This window comes from Cavia porcellus, unplaced genomic scaffold (genome assembly GCF_034190915.1).
Source record: "Cavia porcellus strain 051 isolate PalLab524CR breed Dunkin Hartley unplaced genomic scaffold, mCavPor4.1 scaffold_19, whole genome shotgun sequence".
NCBI classification, from domain to species: domain Eukaryota; kingdom Metazoa; phylum Chordata; class Mammalia; order Rodentia; family Caviidae; genus Cavia; species Cavia porcellus.
In genome coordinates this window covers 7688181-7714858 of record NW_026947502.1, presented here as the reverse complement: position 1 = coordinate 7714858, position 26678 = coordinate 7688181, and positions in this window count along the sequence as shown.

Below are 26678 nucleotides of genomic sequence, written 5' to 3'. Positions count from 1 at the left end.
AAACACTTTCACGTGCCCTCTCTCAGAAGATGGAAGGAACAACACAGAAGTACATGTCGAAGTCACTTTTATTCCCATTTTGCAGAAGCCAAAGTGAGATGGAATGCTATTAACTATTCTAGCAAATCTGCTTCCAGCTCTGGCATTTTCGTCCTGTCCTGCTGTCTCCTCTTGCAGACTCGCCAGGTGTGCAAATGGCACAGGGCTAATTACCGATGGGCACTGAGATGGAACGGTGCCCCACTGAGGAAATCTGAGTACACAGACAGCTGGATGTCTTTTGAATCCTCCCCCAATGCAAGCAAATTCTGGCCAAGGAGTTATGTTATTCATCAGATGCCAGAGGGTTGAATTTTTATGTAAGCTCAATACTGGGCTGGCCAGCCAAAAGCAGGCAAATAAAAATTGCATGAAGTTTGGAGTAGGCTGGGGTGGGTGGCAGATGTCTCCCTGCTGACTTGGCCTTTGCAGCACAAAAGAGAAAGCTGAGCCTCGCAAAGCTTTGAGTACATCCTAGGAAAGAAAATTATTTGCCAAAATATAAACCTTCTGTGTCTGGGGAAATTTATGAGGTTACAAAGGGGAGAAGCTGACCATCTATCTTTTTTTTTTCTTTAAATGAACTGTGAGAAATTTAAACTCGACACTTGGTTCTTTCAAAAATATATTCAATGTCCATTTTACATCCTGCTGTATGGTTGGTAGTGGGTAGCACTATATAAAACATACCAAACAATGTAGGCTCGAAGAATTAAAACGCACTGAGTACAAACGCTGGACTAAATAAAATGTGAAGAGATGACTCCTGTCATATAGAACTTAAGCTTCACGGGACAGCAAACACTAATGACAAATTATACTGCGACAGTCCAGAAATACCACAGGCTGCTCGGAGAAGGCGTGCAGCACAGATGCTTTAAGTACCGCAAGAAGAGAACGAGAATGTGATGGGAATGGTCATGGAAGACTTTTGAAAGAAGGTGATATTTTACTGGACACTTAAGTTGAGCAAGAGTAGTTGATTACTGTAGAGTCGATGCTCATATCTTGATGTCCTCCCAAAAGGCTCATGTGGTTATACATGGCGGGAGGCACCTGGACCACGGGTGTGTGATGCTGGATCAAGTTGTGTGAAACTGGTATTAAAGGTGTGAGAGGATTAAATTGGTTTAGCATAGCATTGGGTGTGAATAGTGGAAGCTGCATCTTGCACTGGGTGGTACTAATCAATAGACTGGGAGCCTGGATGGAGGATAAAAGAACAGAGAAGTGGAGGCTTGCTGCTTGCTGCCTGCCCCGCCACAGACTGTCTCTCCCCTGTGGTGTTGCCCCGCCTTGGAACTAGCTGACTATGGAATGAAACTTCTATAAAACAAGAGGTTGCAGATTTTTGTCAATTTTTTGGTTCATTCGCTGGTATTAAGATATAGTTATATTAAGGATATAATTTTCAGTATTCACTGCATTTCAGATAAGCACATCTAATACTTTACATTATTCTGCATGTATTCAGATCATCTCCAATTGTATTGTGAGATAGGAGGAGGCACCATCTTAAACAACACAATTTAATTGCATAGACTGAATGAAGAAGCAGCCCTGCCTGCTTTGCCACGGACTGGTTCTCCTCTGTGACATCCCTCTGCAATGCTGTTCTGCCATGAAGCCAGCAACTTTGAACCCTGAGTGAAAGAAAGCACTTCTCCTTTAACTTTGGGTATCAAGTATTTTGCCTTAGCAATGAGAAAAGTTAACTGAGACATCATATATTACAGAAATACAAGAGACTCAGAGAAAGAAATGTAAAGTATTTCAAGGAATGCTTCATAGCAGAAGCAAGACCCCCACAGCAGCAACTGCATCCTTCCTTCCCAATAGCATCCCAGTGGGAGCTACAGGAAAGCCAGTGGGAGCGGCGGAGCAGAAGGAAGACAATCATGGCTTAGGTGATACAGCACAAGCAGAAGAGCGAAGCCGTAGACCATAGTACTTAAGAGCTGGCACTGAAAACCACACGCCCCCAATTTCAGATCTCAGCATCACATTTTTTTAACATTTGTGAGCTTATTGATTAATTAATAGAATTGATTAATTCAACTCGAGTCTCTGAATCTTCGTATCCCCAAGTGTGAAAGAAGGTAATACAATTAGCTTAAATTTGATGGGAACATATTAGGAAGCAAGTTAATAATCTTTAAAGTGTGAAGGCAACGTAATGTTTAGAAGAATAAAAGCAGGAAAGAAACTCTTTATGGATAACCAAGAAACAATGGATGTTTAAGCTTATGGGGATAAAAAGCAATCAAGAAAGAAACACATACCTTACTTTGAGTTGAATTATTTAATGTTGAATATTTTGGGGAAACGCTCCTTTTGGAGGGCACAAGTTGCATGTAATTACAGCTCAGGACCAGCAAAGGAAGAAGAAAAGTGTCAAAAAGCAAGACTGTTGGGGGCTGAGGATTTAGGTCAGCGGCATAGGCCTGCCTTGCAAGTGTGCGGTCGTGAGTTCGATCCCTGGTACCGATAAAAAAGAAAAAGACAAAAAAAAAAAAAAAAAAAAGCAAGGCTGTCCCCTGATTGGTTTTAGCTCTGTACCTGATAGTCTGGCCAGCGTGGTGATTGGCCAGAAGCATGTGAGTTTGCTTAGGAGCCATGAATTTTAACTGGACTTGGCCATCAGGGAAATGTTACATTAGGGTGCCCTGCACAGGAAAACGCACCAAAGACTACCAAAGTTGAACACTTTAGGCAATCAAAACCATTCTCAGGGCTCTCCCTGTCCCCCTAGACCTTGAAATTATCCTTGGCTCTTTCTTATCCTATTTTCAAGCCATCAGAGAACACCATCTCCTCCACTTCCAAAACATATTCAGAATCTGGCCACATTTGTCCACGCGTCACGCTATCCCTTTGGTCCAGGGCTCCACCATCTCTCACTGCAGCAAGCAGTGCCCTCAGCAGGGCTCCCTTTCTACCCTCTTTCCTGTACATTCTGTCTTCCACAGTAACTAAACCCAGCGTTCGGAGCCATTCTGGATTGGGCTGCTCCTCTCCTCAGATCCCATAAAGGCTTCCTACTCTCTCAGATTTAAAAACAAACAAACCAACAAACAAACGCCCTGGGTTGTGACGTCCTCCCCAGCCCGCCTTCTCCTTTTCTCTGGCTGTGCTGGCTTCTTCGTGGTTGCACAAACACCTCCAGCCCCTCTCCCAAGGCTCCTTCTTCTGCTGGCTCTCTTCTCCTTGGTGACACTGTGCCTTTCTCACTCACTCTATCCAGGTTCTAATACAAACGGTGACTTAGAGTCGCTCCAGGATTAGCACCTCGGAACCAGGAGCGAGCCCTACGGTCACTTGTCTTTTTCCACCTTGCTTTTGTTATAGCACGTTTATCAGTACCTGATACAGTGAATATATTATTTTTATTTACCTATTACCTCCTATCAGATTGACAGATCATAAAGACAGACACCTTGCTTTATTTTCTGCCATGTCTCCAAAGCCTGGTAGATAAGCTCAGTGTTTTGGTTGAAAAATAACCAGGATCAGCTCAAGGAATTGAATGTGGTAGCCAATCTCTCTAGCCATCTAACTCCAGCCCCAGAATATTAAAGGTCCACCAACCATGTAATACAAAAACCTACCTTAACATATTGCTGTTATTGGTGACACTAAAATGAAATGACTGAACTGTTGATTAATTTACAAATTTAATGTTGAATGACAACAATGAAAGTAAATATATCCTGGGTTATTGGATCCTACAGACCCTACGGTGCTTTCATTCCAGAAGGGGGAAGAAGAATTTCCAATTCGAAATCAAAGACTTTAAAAAGGAAACTAAGATCTCCTCATTTAAATAACCACTTTTTAAATACAAATCTATTTTGCCTTATAAAACTAATGCCCAGCATTCATTGTACGGCCACTACTGACTGTATCATATACACTGCTCTGCTTTCTTAGCTTATTTTAGGTTACACTTATGATAATCTTATGAAACCACTGAAAATTGTGGAAGGAAAAAGAGGCAGCTTGCCAAATGTATTTTAAAATTATTTTATATTTAATTTATCATAGGATAAGGGGAAAACATGTAGGTAGCATCAAATCAGCTTTCTAAAGATATTCCTTTAGAATACTTCAGACATTTCATATCCCATAAAGAGGGACTATAAATAAAAAAGATTAAATGAATAATAGTACAGGAGTACAGGTATTATTTGGCTGTGACAAAAATTACGAAGATTATTTGTGAGTTACTGAAGTATAAAAACTAATGATACATAGTGTTTTATTTCAGCCTCCCAGAAATCCTGTGAAAAAGGGTCTATTAATTCCTGGGTTTCTTTTCTCAGATGAAACACTGATATTTGAAGAGGCGTTGATTAAGTGGTCACCATCTCACAGCCAGTGTATTGGACAACTGACTAAAATCAAGGTTTCTGACTACATATTTTGCAGTCTTTCTTTCAGTCTACCATGCTTGAAGGTCTTTTTGATCTCAAAACCAACAATGATCATGAAGGATTTGAGCAGGATTACAAAGCAGCAATGCATACTTTGGGTCTAGTCTACACTGTGATGAATGGATAGATAGACAGACAGACAGACAGACAGATAGATAGATAGATAGATAGATAGATAGATAGATAGATAGAAATTCAAGCAAGACTTCACCAACAAGGGGAAGGGTCCTCAGCCAGCACACCTTTAAGGACCCTGAAATGGGGTATAGCAGACCACAGGAAACTCAGCTAAGCACTTTGACATCTGCTCCTGGAACAGCCGTCACAGGACCAGGGAGTAAGATCTACATACAGGTCTTTCCATACTCCTGAGATCCTAGCCTTCTATTTTCTACTTGAAAGGTAATGAGAATCACAACTGAAGTTGGGGACTGCTTGTATGCTAGCCATGGACTAAAGACTGAGCTTACCTTTCAAGCATGAATGGTTTTCACCCTTGTACAACTTAAAGGAAACTTGCAGAACAAGTACAGCAAGGCCTTAACTGCTTTCTTAGCACTTGTTACTATGTTGGTGTCAGCGCTATGAAAGTGCTGGACCTGATTGCTACCCTCACTACTTAAATATTCAACAAGAACAAGAACACGATTTGTTTGCCACGCAGAGCGTGAGAAAGCCATCTCTTTCCACACTCAGAAGCACATAAGACATCTCCAAGGAATACAGCTCCACAGAGCTGGCGGATCACACAGTTCACAATGAACTCAGCTTCTAACTTGAGTAAATGTGCGCTGCCTCCTGGTGGTCAGAGAAAGGCCACAGCAACGTGTCCCATACAGAAGTGACAACCAGAAAGCCTTGGAAACTAGAGGCCGACACAAGTTCTGGGGCAGGATGGATGCTGTTGATTTGTAAAGTTATTTTTTTTCTCTGCTTTCCCAGAAATTGCAGCAACTTCCACTAGTAAGCTTGTTTGACAAAGCAAAAATCTCAAAACACATACTCTTCCTTCCAGACACACTTTCTCATGTTATCAAACTTTCATTTGTTTATCAGAAGAAAATGTCACAACAAATACTAACTGAATGTCTTGTAAGCATGAAGAATTTCTCCAGGCATGGGGATCTCTATGGGAAAAGTGGACATAATCTTTGCTCTCGCAGTGGTGACTGTTTTGCAAGTCCCGAGGGTACATTTACAATGGTGGTAGAGGCCTACGTTTACAGACCGAAGAGTATTGTGTTTCTATTTAATCCTCCATATAGATGAAACACGGGCCATTTTGCCACCCTTCAGCATAGCCTGCGGTGCCGCCGGGCTCCGAAAGAACATGACGTCACCCACTTCATCTGCAACGGGAACGGGATGTGCTGTGGACCAGAGTGTGAACTCGGCTCCCATTCAGGATAACCCACATTCTACCTCAACAAACCGTGCTAATGACCTGACCTTAATATCAGGCGCTCTGCCTCAGTGATCCCAAACTAATTTGAAGATCTGTAGTGTGATTAAAAAGATCAAAAAGTAAAGTACCCAGTCAGTTCTTAGAGTTTTAAGTAGGCAAAGGGGACGGGCCTTCCAAAGTGGCAGAGAATCACTCCATGAACTGCGGCTTCTTTTACCTCCAGTTCCTCTTCTAGAGAGGAAACATGTGATTTCCACACAGCTGCAGAACAAACAGCACTGTGCCTTCCGCCTCGCACTGTAGTTTTGTGTTCTTTTGAAAGGTCTGGCACATTCCCCGCCCTCACATTTCCTCCCCTGCTCAGCACATCATGGGAACAAGCTGAGAGGTTACACTAAGTGAGCGGATGAGGGTACACGGAATGCCTGCCTGCTTCCCAGTCCTGATGCTGTAGTTACAGTGTCAGCCTCAAAGCTAGGGTCAGGACACATCCTGTAAGGCTTGTAAGGGAAAATATCATTATTTCTCCCTGAACAATAATGTAAGTAATAATTATTTTGTTAATACAAATCAACAATAAAGTAATCACTACTATTATTACTTCTAGTTTGAGTATATATGCTTCCAATAGGCCTCAGGCAACAAATGGTAGCACAAAATATTCTAGGAACTTGCTTCAAAATAAATAATATCCAGATCCTCTTGGATCCAGCTCTTGACGACCTTGATTCTGTATAGGGTCAGACACATAATAACTGTAAAGCCCCCAGGGGCTGAGGCAGGTTCACAGTAAGTCTTGATTTCCAGATGTGGAATCACGAACGGAGAGATCAAGCCATTTGCCCAAGTCACGGCGCAGGTGGCTGGCAGCTTCGTCTGACCTGGAGGCCAGCTCCACAGCTGGCCCCTTTTGCATGAGAAGCAGATGCTCTTGTGTTGAGGACCTTCTTCCTCCTGCCGCAAGTCTGTCTGCTATCAAAGGGGCTCTGCTGACAGTGCTCTAGCTTCACACTGGTCACCTTTCACCCTACAGCATGTTTCTAATTAGTCCAAGAGGGAGGGAAAGAGAGAAGTGACACTTCAAAGCTGGGGCAGAGGAAGGCGGAGAGAGAGAAGGATTAATTGCCTCCCAGCTGTCAGAACGGTAATTAAATTCAGGTTGTTGACTCCAGTCCTGCTTGGATTATGTGAAATGAATCTCCAAATACAGCCACATTTCCGCTGCATTTTGCTTTTATACTAAAAACAGGATTATTGCCTAAAATACATGCAAACACAGAGCGGCACAACCTCAGCCAGAATCCAATCCTCAGCAACCTCCCTCTGCTGAGCAGGGTTAGAGACTCTAACTCATGGGGCTGGGGATGTAGCTCAGGCATGGCTCCGCACCTGCCTGGTGAGTGCAAGGCCCTGAGTTCAATTTCTGGCAAAAACATGGGGACTCTCTCAAACATAAACACTGGTCTTGTGTGCATACAGGACCACCTTGCCAGGGAATGTGACCAAAGCTTTCAAAGGATGTGTTAAAAGAGCCAATCGCATGGCCCACAGGCTCAGTGAATTTAATAATTCTAAGGAGAAGATGGGATTTTGCATCAATGCCATTTTATTGCAGATCTGTGATCCTTAAGTCCTGGGTTAGAAGCCCTGGATTCCACCATCCATTCTGACATTCACTCTTGCTGACTCTACTCGGCCTCTAGATCTTAGATTAAACTCCCGCTTTATCCCTTAAAAGAAGGTAAGATTAGAATGCAATGATTGATTTTTAGCCCTCCCATTCCTCAGCTCTATGACCTAGCCTCTTTTCCTGAAAACCCATTCATATCTAAATACCCAGGACCCCAACCCAATAACACTGCAACTACTACATGACCCAAATTATCTTCTGGGCTCCAGCTAGCTAGAAAAAGGGATACCAATCCGTAGAGACATCGACTAACAGTCACTTACATATCATGACATTTAATGGCCCTCACATCCACTTGCCTCTTCTCCCCATGCCTGGAATTCATTTTCACGGGAAACATCCTAACGCTTTCAGAATCCCATTGAAGGTCAGCTGTCCAGGAGAAAGAATTCAATGGCCATCCTCTCAAGACAGGTGACTGATGTCAGTGTTCGGTGGAGCATATGTACATGCTGGGAAATCCTTCACTCCTTGATAACTAGGAAAGGAAGTTCCATAAATAAGGGGCAGGGGACGAGAGAAAAGTTGATGCACCAGTGCGTCTCCCAGCCCAGCTTTGCCCAGCAAGCCTTGTTGACAGGACACGGTCGCATTTCCTCTCTACAAGGGGAGAAGGCACACAGAGTTCCCAGCACAGAGCTTGGGTTTTTTGTCTTCTCACCAGCAGAATAAGAACAAAGAGACTCCCACACAGAACAATTGCAAGATCCAAGGAGACAAGGACGCACAGAACTTCAAGTGTGCTCTTTCACTGGGAAGATAATGTTGAGTATTTGTAGGAACGAATTGAAAAATTAATAACAACCTCTAGAGAGGAATGAATATAGGCAGGCACTCTAATGCGTGCTATACTTGCATCACCTTATTTAATCTCTTGTGATATAAATCAGCCTTGTGATATAAATACCACCCCTCCCCTCTCGTTCCCACTTTGCAGGGCGAGGTTGAGACCAGATGTCATTTACTCAAAGGAAAGCACTTTATAAGTTATGGAGCATATTATATTTCCAGGTAAATATTATTTATTTTCAAAACTACACTGTTCACTAACAAAATTCTATAACGTCAGCGAGCTCCTGTTATTGGACATGTCCAAGCAAAGGGCAGAGAATCAAGTATCATGAAGGCTGAGTGTGAAGTTTTTGTTTGGGGAAGAGTCCTATCATTTGGGGAGGAGTCCTAGAGAATTCAGACTCTAAAGACACAGGAGAGGGGTTTAAATGCCGGCTGAATTTGTGGCATGCCTGGATGACTGAGCAGTGCGCCTGTGGCAGGCTGAGCCACGTTCTCCAACCTGGAAACTGTCTTGAAAATTTATCATCTTTTCTTTTCAGAGCACTTTGCTACAGTATGACTGACACACACAAAGCTGTATGGAGATTACGTATTTCAGGCACACAACTCCATGAGTTCAGAGGTGAATATAGCCTGTGAAACTATCCCCATAATCGGTGGCATAAACTTACCAATCTCCTGCAGAGCTTCTTCTTGTTCTATTCCTTTTGTGTTTGATATGAATTCTGACAAAATGTATACTCTTAGAAAGTTTTTAAATTACATAATACAGTGTTACTAAGTATAAGCAAATACTATAGGGTAGACCTCTGACATTTACTAATGTGGCATAACTGGAGCTTTTACCATTTGGCTCCCGTGGTTTTGTTTCCCCCAAACTCTAGCCCCTGACACTAACATTCTATCTTTGGTTTGTATGTCTGAATATGTAGGATACCTCAAATCAATGACATCGCTTGATGTTTGTCAGAGTCTGTTTTATGTCACTTAGCATAATATCCTCCAGGTTCATTAATATTGTTACAAATAACAGAACTTCCTTCTTGTTAAAGATGAAGTAATATTTCACTGTGCGTATACACCACATTTTCCTGTTTCATTCATTTCTTAATGGAAATTCAGTTCGCTTCCATGTCTTGGCTGTTGTGAGTAATGTCACAATGAACACAGGAACATAAATCATCTTTTCAAGATTCTGATTTCAACTCCTCTGATATACATTCAGAAATGGGGCTGCTGAGTCACTGGTGGTGGATACTCTGTTTTTCATGATTTAGGAAACTTCACGCTGGTTTTCACAGTGACTATAACAATTCACATTCATCAACAGTGTAAAGAATTTTCTCAGCATCCTCAACACTTGTTATCTTTTGTTTGCTTTTGATAATATTCTAACAGGCATGATGTGATAACTCGCTGTTTTCATTTCCTGAGCTCTCGGGGATCCTCAGTACCTTTCCATACACATGTTGACTGTGTATCTTTTTTTGCAGAAACATTTAGTTCTTTGCCTCTTTTTACAGTTGGGTTATGTCTTGGCTACTTTTCTCTCATTGCTGAGACAGAATACCTGACACCTACAATGAAGAAAGGAAAGGTTTATTTGGCTCACTGTTTATGGAGGTTTCGGTCCATACGCTGCAAGGTAGGATGGTGTGGCAGAGGGACAACACTTCAAGGCAGCCGCCAGCAAAAGCAGCCAGACAAAAAGTGGGGAGAAGGAGCCTCTTTTCCTCCTTTATTTTGTAAGTAGGACACCCAACACACACACACACACACACACACACACACACACACACACACACGCAGGTGTAGCACTCACACCACCTGTGCCCTCCTCTTGCACAGGGGATATTTACAAAGAAAGATCCTGGTGCCCTGCTGAGTCTCTTCCTTCAACTTCTCAAGCTGACACAATGTATCAACCATAACAGGTTTTTTTTCCTTATTTTTGCTTTTAGATGTTTGTGTTTTCTTCACAACTCAGTTATCTGAGTGATAAGTTTTAGATATTAACTCTGTCCAGTAAATTGTTCCTCTTTTGTAGGAGATCTTTCCACTTTGTTGACTGTTTCCCATGGCAGAAGCTTTTTATCTTCAACTTCTTCAAAAGCTGTCCATTTACCTCTTTTTTTCGGAGTATGTATCCCCTTCCCTGTTCTATTATTCTTTATCTAACCCTTTTGTATAGCGCATTCTACCATGGTTTAAGGTATTCCACCTCTATGACCGCTTATTAATCCAATTTTCTTTCTTCTAATCTGCAACCAAACCATGACTAATACACTTCTTTGGATCTGTGCTGTGGGCCCTGAATATATGCCATTGGATAACGTGAACAAAAAGACAATTAATCCACTCAAGTACCATTAGTGTGATGAAAAAGGAAATTCTATTGTTCTTATTTTTAGTAGCCATAAGATTAACTTTTATGAAAAAGGAAATTTTCCTCTAGATAGGAAGGTAGCATCTGCTCCTCACTTTCAACTCACGGCCTGATTCTAATCAGCAAGCATTTTGCAAGCAACTACTGAGTGTGTCAACCTGTGCTTAAAAATAATAAACTGTAAAAAAAGTTACCAAGGAGACTCATTTTTTGGTGTGTGATATGGTTGGGAAACAAATTATTATCAATATGTGAATTTCATACAACTCGTGTGGTAGTTAACTGATTGTGTCAATTTGAGCAAGAAACTCCTAAAAAAGGGAGTCAGCACAGTGACAGATGTGACTGAAGGGTTTGCTGAAGACTCACTCTAGGTGGGAGTGACAATAACAGCAGGCTTTGTCGCCAGAATGGAACAGAAGGGAAACGAAGGTTTGCTGCTGCTTCTTTCGAGGTGCTCCTGTCTTCCCCTTCACCTTGGGGGTCTCCCAGGTTCCATCACAGGCTCTTCAGCCTCTTGATCCAGACTTACACACACACAGCACTACAGGGCTCTCTGGGCTTTTGACTGGGTTGTTCTGAACTCCAGGGCTCAGACAGCCCCGCTGCCCTGCTCCACACCTGACTCTGTGGGCAGCCACTGTAAGCCAACCTTGTACGTTCTTATGTATTTGTGTATCTTGCATTCAGTCTGTTGCTCTAGTAAACACTGACTGACATGAAGGCTTCTGATCTCAGAATCAAAAACATAAAATGTCCTTTTTATGAAAAATGTATTTTGCAAATTCTGCAATACATTAACCATTTTTTCATTTACTTAAACAGAGAATATATTTAATTAGATAAACCCTTCTTGATAACTCAGCCCTTTCTTAAACTATGCACATCAATTACAATGTCATGTCATGACATGAATTCTCTTGGGGAGCGTGGGGCTCCAGCCTTCACACTAAGAAATTGACAAGATTCTAATACTTCTAGAAATGGTGAGCCTTTTACATAGCTACACCCCACCAAGCGGTCACCCACACACACAACTCACTCTGACACTATTTGGCCAAAGTCCCTGCAGCTGTTTAGTCCCTTCTTTCAGTTTCATATTGTGAACTGCTGCTCACCATTAACAAAGGCACGGTTGTCAACCATTCAGCCTTCCATAGGATGCTCCGTATTTAAAGTTGGGTCAGCCTGACTGCTTGCTTTGAGCAACACAGTGCTGCAGAGGCAATGCATGTCAGTCCTGGGCCTGGCCTCTCACAGGTCTGGCAGCTTCTATTCCACTTAGGATGCTGGAAAGAAACTCAGAACAGTCGGCCATGAAATGGGAGGCCAGGAGGAGAAACGAGGCCAGGAATCTGGAGCTGTCTCGGATCTCAAAGCCTCATTCTAGATCCCAGATGAATGGAACCTATCAGGTGACTTCAGCCTCTGCTACAAGAGGCAGGACAGCTGAGTCACTTAACCTACAGCTGTGTGAAAAATATTGGTTGGAACCATTACGTTTTGAGGTGGTAAAAAACAGGTTTGAGTCACATATAATGAGAATAAAAGGGCTTGGAACATGCACTGTTTATACAGTGACCAGTCACTCTTGGGAATTAAATATGTCAGCTTTGGTAATAGACCATGAAATCTATCTACAACTGTCAAATAATTGACTTTCTCATCCTCCTGGTTATGAAGTGTAATCAAAACTACAGGGAATTCTGGAGCTGAGTGACAACCAATGAAAAGACAGGTATCCTCCATGCCAAAGGTGCTGTACTGAGCCCTAATAACAAGGTGTATTGCCTGCCATCAATCTGTTTTGAGCTGTGATTGAGAGGTGTATTTGGAGATGTTTTGTCATACTTCACCCATCATGAATGTTGAGTTAAAATAAAACTTTGTCAGTTTCATTGGAGTTTCAAAAATGTGCCACCTCAGATTCCAGCTTAAGAAGCATCACCAGGGAAGATAATCTTTGGCTCTGTGACATGTTTCTGAAAAAAAAAATTTTTTCTTCATAAATCTGACTCCAATGTGCTGTTGATTGTGTTTCATGGCCTTGCTGGAACCGTGTAAGCTTTGTACTCACAGACTGTACAGCAAACCCTGAATATTGTAAGGGCACTTAAGGAATCGCGCGCTTAGAAAACAGCCCGACAAATAGGTAAATGGTTTCATCCTCCATGACAACAACGCTTCATGTTACACATTGGTTCCAGGGCAGCAATTTCTGTCAGATACCAGCATGACAGGGTGTCTTCATCCGCCTTATGCACAAGTCATGAGATGTCTGGCTTTTCCCCAAAGGCAAAATGATCAGAAAGGTAAACATTTTGAATCAATTCAAGTCACAGAGGTAGCCGGACAGTACACTCAAGACCCTCGCGGAAGAGGGTCTTCACAACTGCTTCAGAAAACAGCAATGGCGATGGGTTAAGTGTGCTTAAAGTGAGAGAAAATACCTGGGGGAGATTAATGACAATGTGCTTTCTACTGTAACGCTCCTGAAAATTTAAATATTCACCATATATCAGGCTGTAAAGGACCACGTTCTACCTTCTCGCCTGTAACCTGCACCTCCCAGGCTGCGTCACAGAACTGTGGTCTCTTCCCAGGTCTATGAAGCACCAAATTCCCCCTGGCTTCAGCTCAAGGCCTTGCATTTGGTACTGGCCTTACTTGGAATACTAAGCTCTTTCTCATAACATGTCCTTTGGTTGAATATCATCTATTTACCTTCTAGATCTCAGCTCAGAGATAACTTATTCTGGCAAATCCTGTCACAATTTTCAATCTGGTCTAGTTTGGCTCCACACTGCTGTTTGCCCCGTAGCATCCTGTGCTCCTCTACCCCTGCTCACAGCACTGTTTACCAGCCTCTGCATGCTCCACCGAGTACTCTACATACACACGCACACGCCACACAAACATGGAAACCTAAACCTTCTGAGATGTGTGGCCTTTATAACACACTTAGAAGGCACAGAGGAGCATAAAGCAAAACGGGAAGCTCTGCCTCGCACAGGGCTTCCTCATGTGTTCCAGCTACCGAAGGCTGAAGTGAAGGGCACTACCATAAAAGCCCTCAGCTCTCCCATCATCTACCTCCTGGACCTATCCATTGCAAAGCTTCACTTTAACATGTGTTGGCTTCCACAGAAAGGGAGGCTTTTCTTCTTGGGGCATATGCAGGGCAAGCCTCCCTTATGTAAAATAACCCTCCCGTTCTCTCAGCTTCTTCATTCAGAAAGATGTGTCAGTGGTAATTATTTGTACAGTTCAAATCCCAGGAGTCATTCACATTTCAGTAGAAATCGCTTTTTAAGAAAAAGCATCTAAATGCTCGTACTATTTCAGGAGAATTCTAATAGTGGCCTGGACATAGGATTCATCAGGTTATTTAATGCCCTAGAACTTTACCTTGCCAGCATGCTGGGACCTCAGGGTTGAAAAGACACTTGCTTGTCGTGTTTACAATTCTGTCATCACCTCTTCACGCCTTTGGAAACTCCCTCATCCAGGTCTGTGTGTGTTTGTGCGTATCCACCATTTGGATCTGAGTCAGCATTCATTCTCCAGTAGCTCAAGAAGTCTCTTCAAGGGTTCACTATTTCCATTCATGGCTCTTCCTAGTCAATACTCAACAATTACTAGCAGAAAACAATTATAATCTTTTTTAAACTGATTATAAATAACCCAAGGGATCCTATATCTGAGCTAAAGCCTCCAACAGCTTTTTATTTTATGACTGGTAAAGACCAAAGGACTCAGGATGGCCCGGAGCGTGTGCATCTGCCTGTGACAGCTCTGGCATTGCCTCCGTCTCCTCCCCTTCGCCTCTTCCACCTGAGCTGCAGTGCCTTCCTTGCTCCTCACGTGGAAAGATTCCTCACACTTCAGGGCTTTTCAGCAGTTATCTTCTCAGCTAGGCACCTTCTGCCCCCTCTCCCAATGTCCACAAGGTCCACTTCCTTCTCTGGGTCTCTGCTCCAAATTTCCCTTCGGCAACAAAGCCCACCTTGACTGCCTGACTTAAAACAACACCTCCCTTAGCACTTCCAGTGTGAACTGGGGTGTGGGGCCCAGGAATGGGTCTCAGGTTTTCTTGTGCTGGACACAGCACACACGGCAAGGAGACAGCAGCAAAGGCTGTCCTATGCTTGGCATGTGAGTGCTCCCCCAGCAAAAAGAAACTGTAACTGTGTTTCTTTATATAACAAATGGGCACGAGTTACCAAACCTTACTGAATACATAGATATATACATAAAGAGTTTGAAGATTTCATAACGTACAGTGGAGACACACAACACTAAGGTCAGGAATACTGGATTTTGTTCTTGATTCTGCTGCTCGACACCTGCAACCTTCTGCTAGTCAAGTGGTCAAAGGCTTTCTTCCCCTAGACGTATAAACTCTATTCATCCTTGAAAAATAGGAAATTTCAGTTCAATTGGAAGCCAGTCTGATGTTGCAGGCCAAAGGAATCTCTCTCTTCCTCTCTCTCTCTCTGCCTCTCTCTGTCTCTGTCTCTCTGTCTCTGTCTCTCTGTCTCTGTCTCTCTCTGTCTCTGTCTCTCTCTGTCTCTCTTTCTGTCTCTCTCTGTCTCTCTCTCTGTCTCCCACCCCCTGCTTTCTCTCCCCTCTCTCTGGCGTTCTGGCAGGGGGCCGCCTGATACACTGATTCCATTTGGCAGAAGCAAAGCAGTTAATGAAACTCTTCTTTCAAGATGTGACATGTTCCACGTGAGCTGTCAGAAGGAAAGTTTACATAATGAAAAGTACTGGCATGGATCAAAGCCATCTGGAATGGCCCAATTTCCCTTGGGGCAACATGTGACTGGGGAGACCTCATGAGAGGAAAGCAGAGAGATGAATTCCAGTCCATGAACAGTTAGACAAGAGAATTAGCTCACGGCACTGAAAGGCTGAGAGGAGAGGTTTGATTTTCAGAGGATCAGTATGTTAAATGGTACCTGTTTGTTGGATTAGGGCCAATGCAGAGTCTGTTCACTACTTCCGTTGGTAAGCTTGCTCGATTCCGAACTGTCCTCTTCACTCTCGGGTCTATGATTCAGGTGCACAGGCACATAGGTGGCAGCCCACTGCTCAGGTCCCAGTAGAGGGACCAGAGTCCAAACACACAAAATTATCTCTTTGCTGAGCATGCTGGGTTCAAGTTTCTCTCCTCCATCCTCCCCTGCTGCCATCTCCCATAGTCCAAATTCAATCTTCAAAGACAGAATTCTAGGAGTGAATTCACTTCTTCAAAGTCTCTGACCGAGGAAATTCACATAGATATGGTGAACTGAAAACAGAAACCAAGTTTCCTGCCTGCCACTCTGATGCTCTCTCCTCTCTGTGCTACTTAATCTTTAAAATCCAAGTTGAGTAACTACAGGAAGAAATGGCTAGTCTGGTTATAGAACCAGTGCTGGGAAAGAGAAGAGAAATAGTCATTTATGATGTCATTGTCTGTGCCCTGAAATTTGTCCTGTCTCTAGAATTTTTAGAGAAGCAAGAATAAATTCTCTTTATTTTCAGTCCTCTCTGTATCACATGTATGCTACTTGCAACGAAAAGACTTTGATGCCATTGGACTTTTCTTTCTCTGAACTCAAAATATTCGCTTAATCCTAGTCTGTGATGTTGCAATTGCATGCTATTGGATGTCAGAGTAGGAGGAGAGGAGAAGCTGCGCTCTAGTCTCCTCTGTCAAGGAAAAGAGGGCAAAGGGTGTGATGGCCCCAAGGTCTCTTCATGCTTCATCCAAGCCGGAAGCACACAAGTGGCTTCAGGCTCTCTGTAAAGGGAAACAACGTCCCATGACACATTTTCTCACGAGGCTGTGTGAGCATGACAAGAGAAGACACCCATGAGTGCATTTTGCTAAATCCAAAGCCTGGTGGGTCTATCGGGTGTTGGAATTGGCTCACAGTATATGTTCAAGTGACAACCTTGTATCACAGTGAGCTACAGAACAAACCACCAATATAGAATAATTGTAGCTGCTTGGCGCTGGACTGGGCCAGATGAAAAGGTTCAGTAGTCATTCAAGTCAGTGCTATTCATCCTGGACCAATAATTAGTACATCTGGAGTACATAATACCACTTCACAGCAAATCCTTCAGGAGAAAGCACGTGACAATATTTCACATTTTTTCTCTTTCATTTGAAGAGTTGCCCTTGGCCCTGCATCCAAACTAATGTACCATGATTTCTACAGACTTTTTTAAAAAGTATAGAGAAAGAAATTCATGTTCTAAATGCCAGTTCTTCACGATTTTTAAAAATTGGTGAAGATGTGCTGATTTAATATCATCTTGCTTTGAAGTCCTACCATGCTTTTGTTTTTTGTTTCCATTGGTTCTATCATGTTGTATCTTATTGGATTTTATTATGTGTGATAGTATAAACAAATTTTTATGGACAATGAGACAATATAGTTGCCATTGTTGGTCTTCTGCTCTTTGGCTCTGAATGCCCTGTACTGCTTTCATTCTCTTGGATGGTTTTATACTATTTTGTTATGTTTGATACTATTGTATATGAAGGTATGCTCAACTATTTCAAAGAAAGAGACATTATGGTACTGCTCTATCAGGTTGTCTTGTCATGAAATACTGTGTTGCTTATATTGTTCTATTCTGATCTTCTTTGTTATGTCCTCTTTCATCTTAATCTCTTTAAAATAAAAAAAAAAAAAATAAAAATTGGTGAAGATGAGAAAAGTAGCCAGAAAACACAGGTATTTGTAGTCCCCCAGTCGTGGCTAGTTCGTCTGCATAATGACTTGTCTCTCCCTGTGTTAACCACTAATCTCCGCAGCCTGAATGCTGGCACACTGGGGAAGAAATGCCAAAGATCAACACCTATAAACATAGCTGGGATATTTCAAGTCAATTTCCTGTTCAGTTCTTCCCCATCTCATGTTTTCTCTGAAATGCTTTCAGTAAGTAAGTGTTCCCAGCTCTGGTAAGTTAGCCTCCTTCTAGTAACATACATATGTACAGAAAGAGAGAACCAAAAGCAGAAAATCAAAATTTACCTCATTAACAATCATTTATAATTAGCTACAATTATGAAACATTTCTGAATTTTTCTCACACTTATATAAGTGTGGATCTCTCTTGGTTCAATGTTTAATTTCACAGTAGGTTCTGATATTTTCGCCTCGGCTCACAGAATAGAGTTGACAGACGATTAAATCAGGTGGTGGGTGCTGCGGTCTGATCTGCTGGGATTGCTCTATGCGGAAAGATTAACGAAGCGATGATCACTGTAATGGAAAGCAGGGCCTGGCTGTTTCCCACGGGTGCGGCCCACACAGGCCTGACTCAGGCAGGCCATGGCTCTGTCCCCGTCACCTTCCCTGTGCACAGCACTTCCCTCCCAGCAAGCTCAGCCTCCGCGCTGCAGCTCATCAGGCACCCTAATTCATCCACTCTCCCGGGGCCTCATCTGGCCTCTGTTCCACACAACCTTCTTCTGTACAAGCACCTTTTTCTCATTTCCCAGGTCTCCACTTAAACTGATTGATCTCAGATTACCTCACTGTACCCTAAAAGCACTTCCTCTTTCTCCCACGTTTCCCTAACTTAGGACCTCATGTGTTTAATTCACAACATCTATGACTTTCTTTAAAATAGTACTAGTCTCTCCACCACTCCTCCCAGCATAGTGTGAGCCATTCAATAGCCAACAGCTGCATGTGGCTGTGCATATATTTACACCTGAATTAATTAAAGCAATAGTGATTCTTCAAGCGCTCAGTCTCCATTAAGTCGCTAGCAAGAACCATCTTAGACAACCGATGAACATATATTCATCATTATAAAGAGTTCTACTGGATGACACTGTTCTAAAATAAAAGCTTTTCAAGGACAGGGTTTACTGCCCTACAATTTGCTGTTGTACTTAATGGCCTCTTGCTAAGTCTGGGACAAAGCAGGTACTCAAGTATTTGTTCAATAGATGCATAAATAAGTCAATAAAAGAAATAAATCAACACAGAATAGCTACTAGTATGTAAAATCTTAAACTAAGATCAAAAGATACAATGGGCGATTGGGGTGACTTATTAGGAGGGTTCATAAAACTCACTACATGTGCTTATTGACTGACCCGCTCTTCCTGCGTACAAGCTCACGGATGGCAGGGACATTTTTCATGTTCACTGTTACATTCCCAGCACTGAGAACAGAGCCTGCTCATGGGAGGAAATATAAACCATCTCATCCCTCTTCATAAAGCCATTTTCTAGACAAGGCAGCATTCAGTTTCTATAGCCCCGCCAGTAGCTTTGCCTTTCGCCTTGTTCCCCTCGATCCTTGTTTGGTGATGCTCATTTCGTTCAATGTGCAAACCTCCCGCGATCTTGAGTAGCTGTGTAGCCCTGGGAGCGGAGGATAAATGACTGCAACTCCAGACCCTCCCCCACTGCCCAGCGCACTTGCCCCCTAGGCAGTGAGCTGTGCCTGGCAGCTCCTCTCTACTCTCAATACCGGGGTGCGTACTCCTAGTGCCCACTAAGACTTGTCCTCTCCAAATGGAGCATCCTGTGGTTACAAATGTTTACAGTAGATTAACTAATGGTCAACTTGGAACACCCAGCTGAACTGAATCGGCATGGTGCTGGGTGTGGAAGACCCACCTGAGGATTGTTGCCAATAATATAAAAAGCAGACCTGGAGGGGAAGACTGCGTGCTGGTGGTTGCCATAGAGAAGCTTGTTACGCTGCTTTTCCTGGTGTGAACACAGCTGTCCTCATGTCAGAGGAGCTCGGGTCCTTGCTGCACTGAGGATGGCTGCCGTTCTCTTCTGGGAAGCTCTGGTCCTTATCCCGAACTTTGCTCCCTGCTCCAGTGCAGATCCCTCAGCTGCTGGCACAGATTCTTCTCCCCGTTGGCGCAGACTTTGTGGCTTCCACCACTGACCGTTGGGCCTTCCCAGTGCAGATCTTTGATACACACTTGCATGAGACATTGCTGCAGGCTCTCAGCCTCCGGCTGGACTCATGGAGGACACTGTCAGGAGTTCTCAGTCTTCAGCAGGACTCATGTAGGGCATTGCCATGGGATTCAGGCCCTCGGCTGGATTTTTTCAGTCTCTGGTGTGTGGACAGATCTCCTGCACTAGTCTGCATTTGACTCTTCAGGTGAATATTATAAAATAATCCTATAAATTACATATCCTACATTAAATCTTTTTCCTTGTAAACCTTGACTACGACAATGTTCTAAACTGTTCTCTTTGTGAAGGAAAAATGAATGCTTAACAGGACTCCTTTAGGTTTCTTAATTCTGAATCCTAATGTTTAAACTCCTGCAGAAAACTTTCCCTTGCTCCCAGAACTAAATGCAATTACCCACTTCCTTCAACCTCATCATGTTTAAAGTCAGTCATTGGATGCAAAAGATGCCCCAAAGCAGCACTTTTTATCACTTCTACAAAAGTCATTTTTTCACTACTCACAGAAATCCTCTCACTACTCAAAGAAATCCATCTATTCCTCTCCTATGACATATGTTACCATCTACTTTGTGTTGCAATGATTTATACGCAGGCCTTATCGAGCTGAAAGTGGTTCATCTCTATATATCATGCAGACTTACAAAGCACAGGCATTCAATAAATGATTTCCACATGAATAAGATGGAGAATTCTGTGCTGGGCCTGAGGTCTTACTTCCCATTTTTTGCTAATGGTTTCTATGTGAAACCTTTATCACAAGGAGAGAAGCGTAGGAGTCCTTCAACCCTTCGAGAATCAATATCAATGACAAATAAAATGTGTACCAAGAACCCAGGAACTCAATATGGTATGATGTGAGAAGTTTCCAAGGCTTCAGTACAAGCTAAACTTTTGACTTATCATAAGAGCAAAAGCTGAGGAGATAAGAGACACCAGAAACCTATGGAGCAATGCGTTGCTTGATTTGATAGCACTTTAAAATGTAGGTCCTGTTAGGACTGGAGTAGACAGGCTACTAATAAGATGCCCACAAGTATAAGACCATCGAGAGGCAGGTAAAAAGCAGACAGAGACACAGGTCTTTCTCACATGTAATGAGCATCTCACCAAACAGTGACACAGACTTTAAATTGCTGTAAATTCCCTCTTTAATTGCTTTAAATTCCCTCTCCTGAGGCTTCTGATACACTTGAACCTTGATGGTAGCAGTACTCCAAATGCAGCAGTTGAGACATTTATTCTTGAGTTAATACTTTTTAATTTCTAAAGAAACGCTCACAAACTGTAAAATCCTCTTCAAGTGTTAATACTCCAAGGCTAAGACGTGAGTATTTGAACACCATCTAGTCTGTGAGTGGGGGAAGAGGAGGGATGTGATAACTCTCCACTAGAAATGCAGAACTGACCCTGTCACTATTTTTCAGCAAAACCTTGGTGACATCTCTGTGTCTCAGTTTCCTTATGGGCAAACTTAGCAACACATGTGTGTAGACACACACACAACTGTTTGTGAATAAACATGTATTTACACATAGCTTTTCAGTAACACAGAAACGGGATGAGATAAGTTTGCCAAGCACTGTTTCCTTCCATAAACATTAGGATGGATAGCTAATTCAAGAGAATAACTGATAGGTATTTTCTATTTAATATAGGAAGAAAGCATGACTCAGACATTTCCCAGAAAACAGATATTCAATTCCCTTTCTTCAAGTGTAAGTTTCCTACAAGGAACCTATCACTTCCTCAGCCCAAAATCATGAAGTCTAGGAGAAAGTCATCTTCTTTCTGAACTCTAAGGGTGACTCTGCCCTCCAGGGACAGGATCATATTCAAAATGTGGAACAGCTGTACAGAATCTATGATAACTAGATACTCATAACTATACAGGTAAGTGCTAAGGGACCCCTTCCCTGCCCAGAGGTAAGAATATTAGGTGGGTTATTCCATTTCTACTGCCCATAATGATTAGTCCAGGACTGGCAAGTGAATAAGTAGGGCTAATGCTTTTAGGGAACTTATTGGACAAAAGAAAGTTTTCCTTCCTGGGAAGCCTGTTGACCTAAGAGAAAGAGGCCCCCTCTCTCTACTGCTTGGAGCTGCACAGGGAACTGCAGGCAGTCACCACTTAGATTCTGAGACTATTATCAATACAAAGGAAAACAAATGACAGAAAAGGAGAAATCCACATTCCCTATGACATCACTGGCTTCTGATCCACCTTATATCTGAACCAGCCAGTACCATTCCTGGATATGTAAACGCTAAAATCGCCTCTTTGGACTAACGCTGACCTTACTTGGGTTTCTGTTACTTACAACTTGTAAGTGGCTCAAATCCATCAGGATCCTCTCACTTGAAGTTTAACACATTCCACTCATCATGGTTCTTGTTTTAAGGACGCAAAGACTTACATAATGAAATTACTAGGAAGATAATTTTAAAATATACCTTTACCCTTGAAAGTCACCTGCCCTGAAGGCAACAAGAAGCAAGGAAGGTAGGAGCTGGAGACAAAAGGGAACAGAGGTCAGAGTGTGGTATGAGTTAAGTTTATTGCGAGAAAGTTTCCTTCAGAGAGTGGTACATGTGCAGATACAACCACTCTACAGTCCTGTTCTTCTTTGTTATGTTAAATGCCAAGGGCTCAGTTGTTTTATAGCAGTAAGGCTCTGATTTAAACCACTGCTTCCCACTTTATGAAACAAATAGCTGTTTTCTGAGCTAGCACCTCTGAACAACGCAGTGCAACATTTCTTTAAGCAGATGACTGACTTCTCTGGGTCCTTGGAATAAAATTAATTTTTAGAATTGCAGGAAGTAAGTGCATAACAATCATGCCTTTGAGGAGAGAAATTCAGCAATGACTTTTGGAGAGCCACTTTGTCTTCTCACAAGCAGAAATGATAATATCTTCTAAGATGCAGAATAAACAGAACACTGGGTCTGTCAGCTCGGTACAAATTTCATGTTCTTTGGAGTGTTTACATAATTTTGCATGAATTACAATAACGTGAGCTATCTTGATTAGAGGCTTCTGGAATCCTAAAGGAAGTTAAGAATAGTACTGAGTATTACCCAGACTACAAAATGTGGTTTCAAATATGGTTTTAGATTGAAACAGAAGGCAAACCTCTGTGCAAGTCTGTGCTAAAGCAGGACGGCATACAGGCCAATTCTGAGTAAGGCACTTAGCAGGGCCCGATTGGAACACCAAATTGAAACCTCGAAGCTTCATATGGATCCAATAGGAAAGGATATCATGGTTGATTACTGCTATCTGCCAAGGACAATGGAGAGTGGTAGTCTAAGCACAATTTGCCTGTCTTCTCTGACATCAACCACTCACAACTCATAAAACTCTGTAGTTCTATTTCTCAACTTGTGTCAGCTCTCATAATTACTCCCAAATAAATAATTGCATTGGTATTTTATTACTATTTTGAGCCATTGTTTGGTTTATTCTGAAAAACAATGTGGATCTGTCACGGCTGTATCTGTCAACAATTACACTTTTGCTGATCTTTCCAGGTAAACATCCTCTATTTTCTTTCACCTAATATAAATCAGTGGGGTTACCAGTAACTTATAACTTTTCCTCCCAAGGAAGGACGTTTCAGTAGTTGATTACAGGGAAAGCTAAGCTGTATAATCTTAAGTATTTGGGCACCAACCCTGCTTCTTTGAGCTATCAACTTTGCATCCTTGAGCTCATCATTTGACCATCGGAGCTGCAAGTTTCTCATCTATATCCTGGGGTGACCCATTAGCTGTGCTGATGCTTCACTGAAAGAGTGTAGGGGAAAGTGCTTTGGAAATTAAAGAGCACTAGAAAAATATGAGTGTTGTGGATGCAAAATAATTATAGAGAGCTTGCCATGTAAACTTGAGAGCTCATTTCCAGTTGAGGAGCCCCAAAGCTCTATCTGTTTCACTTACAATTGAACTCAATTGTACCACAAGAGGGTGGTATCAGCTCGCCAGTATTGTACAGGTCTCTTGCTGCCTTTAGCTTGTCACCCTGCTCAGCATCATTCCTGTCATCTCCCAGGTCTGTTAGATCCCCTGCATAGATTCCCTGCTTCTCTGTCTTGAAGGGTGTTAATGGGAGCCAACTAACCTAACATTTCCTACAACATCCCGTAACACAGTCACCCTATAAAATCTTAGGTAACAGATGATCTGCGTTTTCCTTAAGTTTGAAAAACACTGCTCAAACTTTTAAAATCCAGAATGTCTTTGTGGTTTTCCCTTTGTTGAGCACTCTATGGTACTTAAACTAGAACAGACTATATAAAAATTCTCAAACTTCATTGCACAAACACTTATTAGTGTTAATTTGCAAAGTAATCTAAGGAACACAGTTTGGGAATCTATGTCCTGGAGAATAAGCTATTTTGCAAGCAAAGATACTATGTAAGGGATATTCCTTATGACACACTATGGTGTCACATTTTTTAAACGGTCAGCACAACTCCCCAAACCTAGTCTTTTGAATCCATATTGGGATCACTTGGAATAAAATTCCAGGAGGTACATTCAGCATTCATACTGATTTTTTGCAATTTCTGTTTACCCACCTATTTCCGCTCGCCTCATTTGTGGTAGAAGAGCATCTGACCACAATCCAAAGCTGCAAAACTCTCTTCAATCCGCCCCAAAATATGTCTTTTTTTCCAGCACCCCCCTCCTACTTATTTCCTCTTTTAAGGGTACCCTCCGCCTGTTCAAAGCTGAATCTATCTAGCCCATCCCTGCTGACTTCCAAGAACTCTCTGACTCATTCTCCCGCCTTTTGGTGAGCACAGCAGGAAGAATTCCCCTTGGCATGCACTGGAGGTAAGAAAGCTGGAAACACTTCATCACCACTCATGGGTTGCTGCAAAATACATTTTTAATTAATCTTGCACAAATTTAATCTAGTACTGCTTTCATGTTTACCATTCACAAACTAATTCTCAATCTGTTTCATGACTACATTCCTTGGGTAATCACAGAAGGTCACCTGAACAATAATTGTTAGCTTGGGAAAGCAACCTACTAAATTACAATGACCTGGAGGCGGACCTGGATTTTTGAGAATAAATGTAGGTCCTCAATCCACTCCCTCATGGAATTCTCCAGGCACCAAGAATGGGTTTCACTGTGTCTGAGGTTCACTACCTACATTGCAGGTGCGATTAAATGTCACCTAACACACGCAGGTTTGTGGACTACCCTTAGGCTTCTGTCCTTACAGAAAGGTCCTAAACGACAAGGACGTCTCCTTTTATTTCATATATGATAGCTTCCTGATGAGTAAATTGGTTGTCACAGATATGACAGGCACTTTGGTAGAGAACACAGACAAACCAATTGTACTGTCTCCTGCCTCAAAGGGCTATCAAAAGTAACGCTGGAATTTCTGTATCAGGGTACTTAGAGTGACAACGAGGTGAATGGGCACTTCAAGCATGTAAGCAATTTATCTTGAATTGTGGTTGGCATAAGAAAGTCAGTGTTCAATTATATCATTTCTTTAAGGGCAAAAGTTGGTGTAGTTGATAGAAATTATGGAAAAGTGACATCCTCCAATCCTCTATTCAGTTCAGTAGAAATAGGCTTTCTCACAGGAGATGGATGACAAAATAGATTATAACAGAGAGGGGAATTCTACAAATAAAGGACAGCACATTCCGTTCAGGAAAACCAGAAGAGAGGGACACGGTGAGGGACAGCTCATCAACATCCACACAGGAAGTCGCTGTTGGACTGATCTATCAACAAAAGAGAACACAGTATTTTCACTGTTGCACTAGTGAAGGAAAGATTTTAAACAACACAGGCTAACATATTCTCTTCTAATAATATTGGTGGTAATAATAATAGCAATAATAATGTGCAGAATAGGTAGGTCCTCCTTACTTTCAAAACTCTTTATTGTAATTTCACTGGGATTGAAAAGCACAGGCTCCTCAACCAATGACATTGAACAAATCTCTTAATAGCTGTGGTTTTCAATTTCCTCGTCTATACAAATGGAAGAGTCAGTCGAACTAACACATAGTCATGACTGTGTAACCGTTTTGGTCAGTGGAGATCAGCTTATCAGTGGTAGTCCCTTTATCACCTGCTGACACTACAGCCACCACAGAGTAAATGTACTCTACGATGCTTGCACAACGATGAAACCATCTAATGGTGCGTCTCCCAGAACGCATCCCTGTGAAGTCACATCACTGCCTTATGAGGTCCCTGGTGGCTGTAAAATAACAGGATTTCATGGTTGATATCCATGTCCTAGGAGTTGAGCATAGATGAAATGATGAGGTTCAGGTGGGCATCTCACCGTTACCATGACAGCTGTTAGAATCTTAAACAAACTGCTTGCCCTCTCAGGGTCTCCCTGCCTTAATCTAGAAAATGGAAATAATAACAACCCACTCCACAAATTCGGAGGAAGATTAAGTGGAGTAATATCTTTAAAGCATTCGACTTAGTTCCAAGTACCTGGTTGTACCCACACCAACTGTAGGTGCCTTACAGTTTCACGTAGCATCTATTGGAAGCTCTGGCACATGGCGCTCAGGGAGCAGATACTGAGCTGGGTGCTTCCCAGGTCTACACCCGCTTCTCCAGATAAATATTTCCTAAATATCATAAGACTATTGCCTTTTAAACCGTCACCTTATTTTGACTTCTTGAACCCAGTTCGATTCAAAAACTTGTTTTTAAACCAGGACTTAAGGTAGCACTTAATAAATGCTAGGCATTCTTGTAAACACTTTAAAAATACGAATGCACTTACATACCTCTACAACTCTATACATCAGATTGCCTGCTCCCTTTATGAGAATGAAATGAAGAACCTGAAGCATTTCAGGGTAAGAAACAGCCCCCAGAGAATTTTGCAGTGACTAAAATGTTCCACAGCTCTGACTCAGATCCAGCAGCCTGGCAGAGCGCCTGTGTTCTTACCACCAAGCCACAC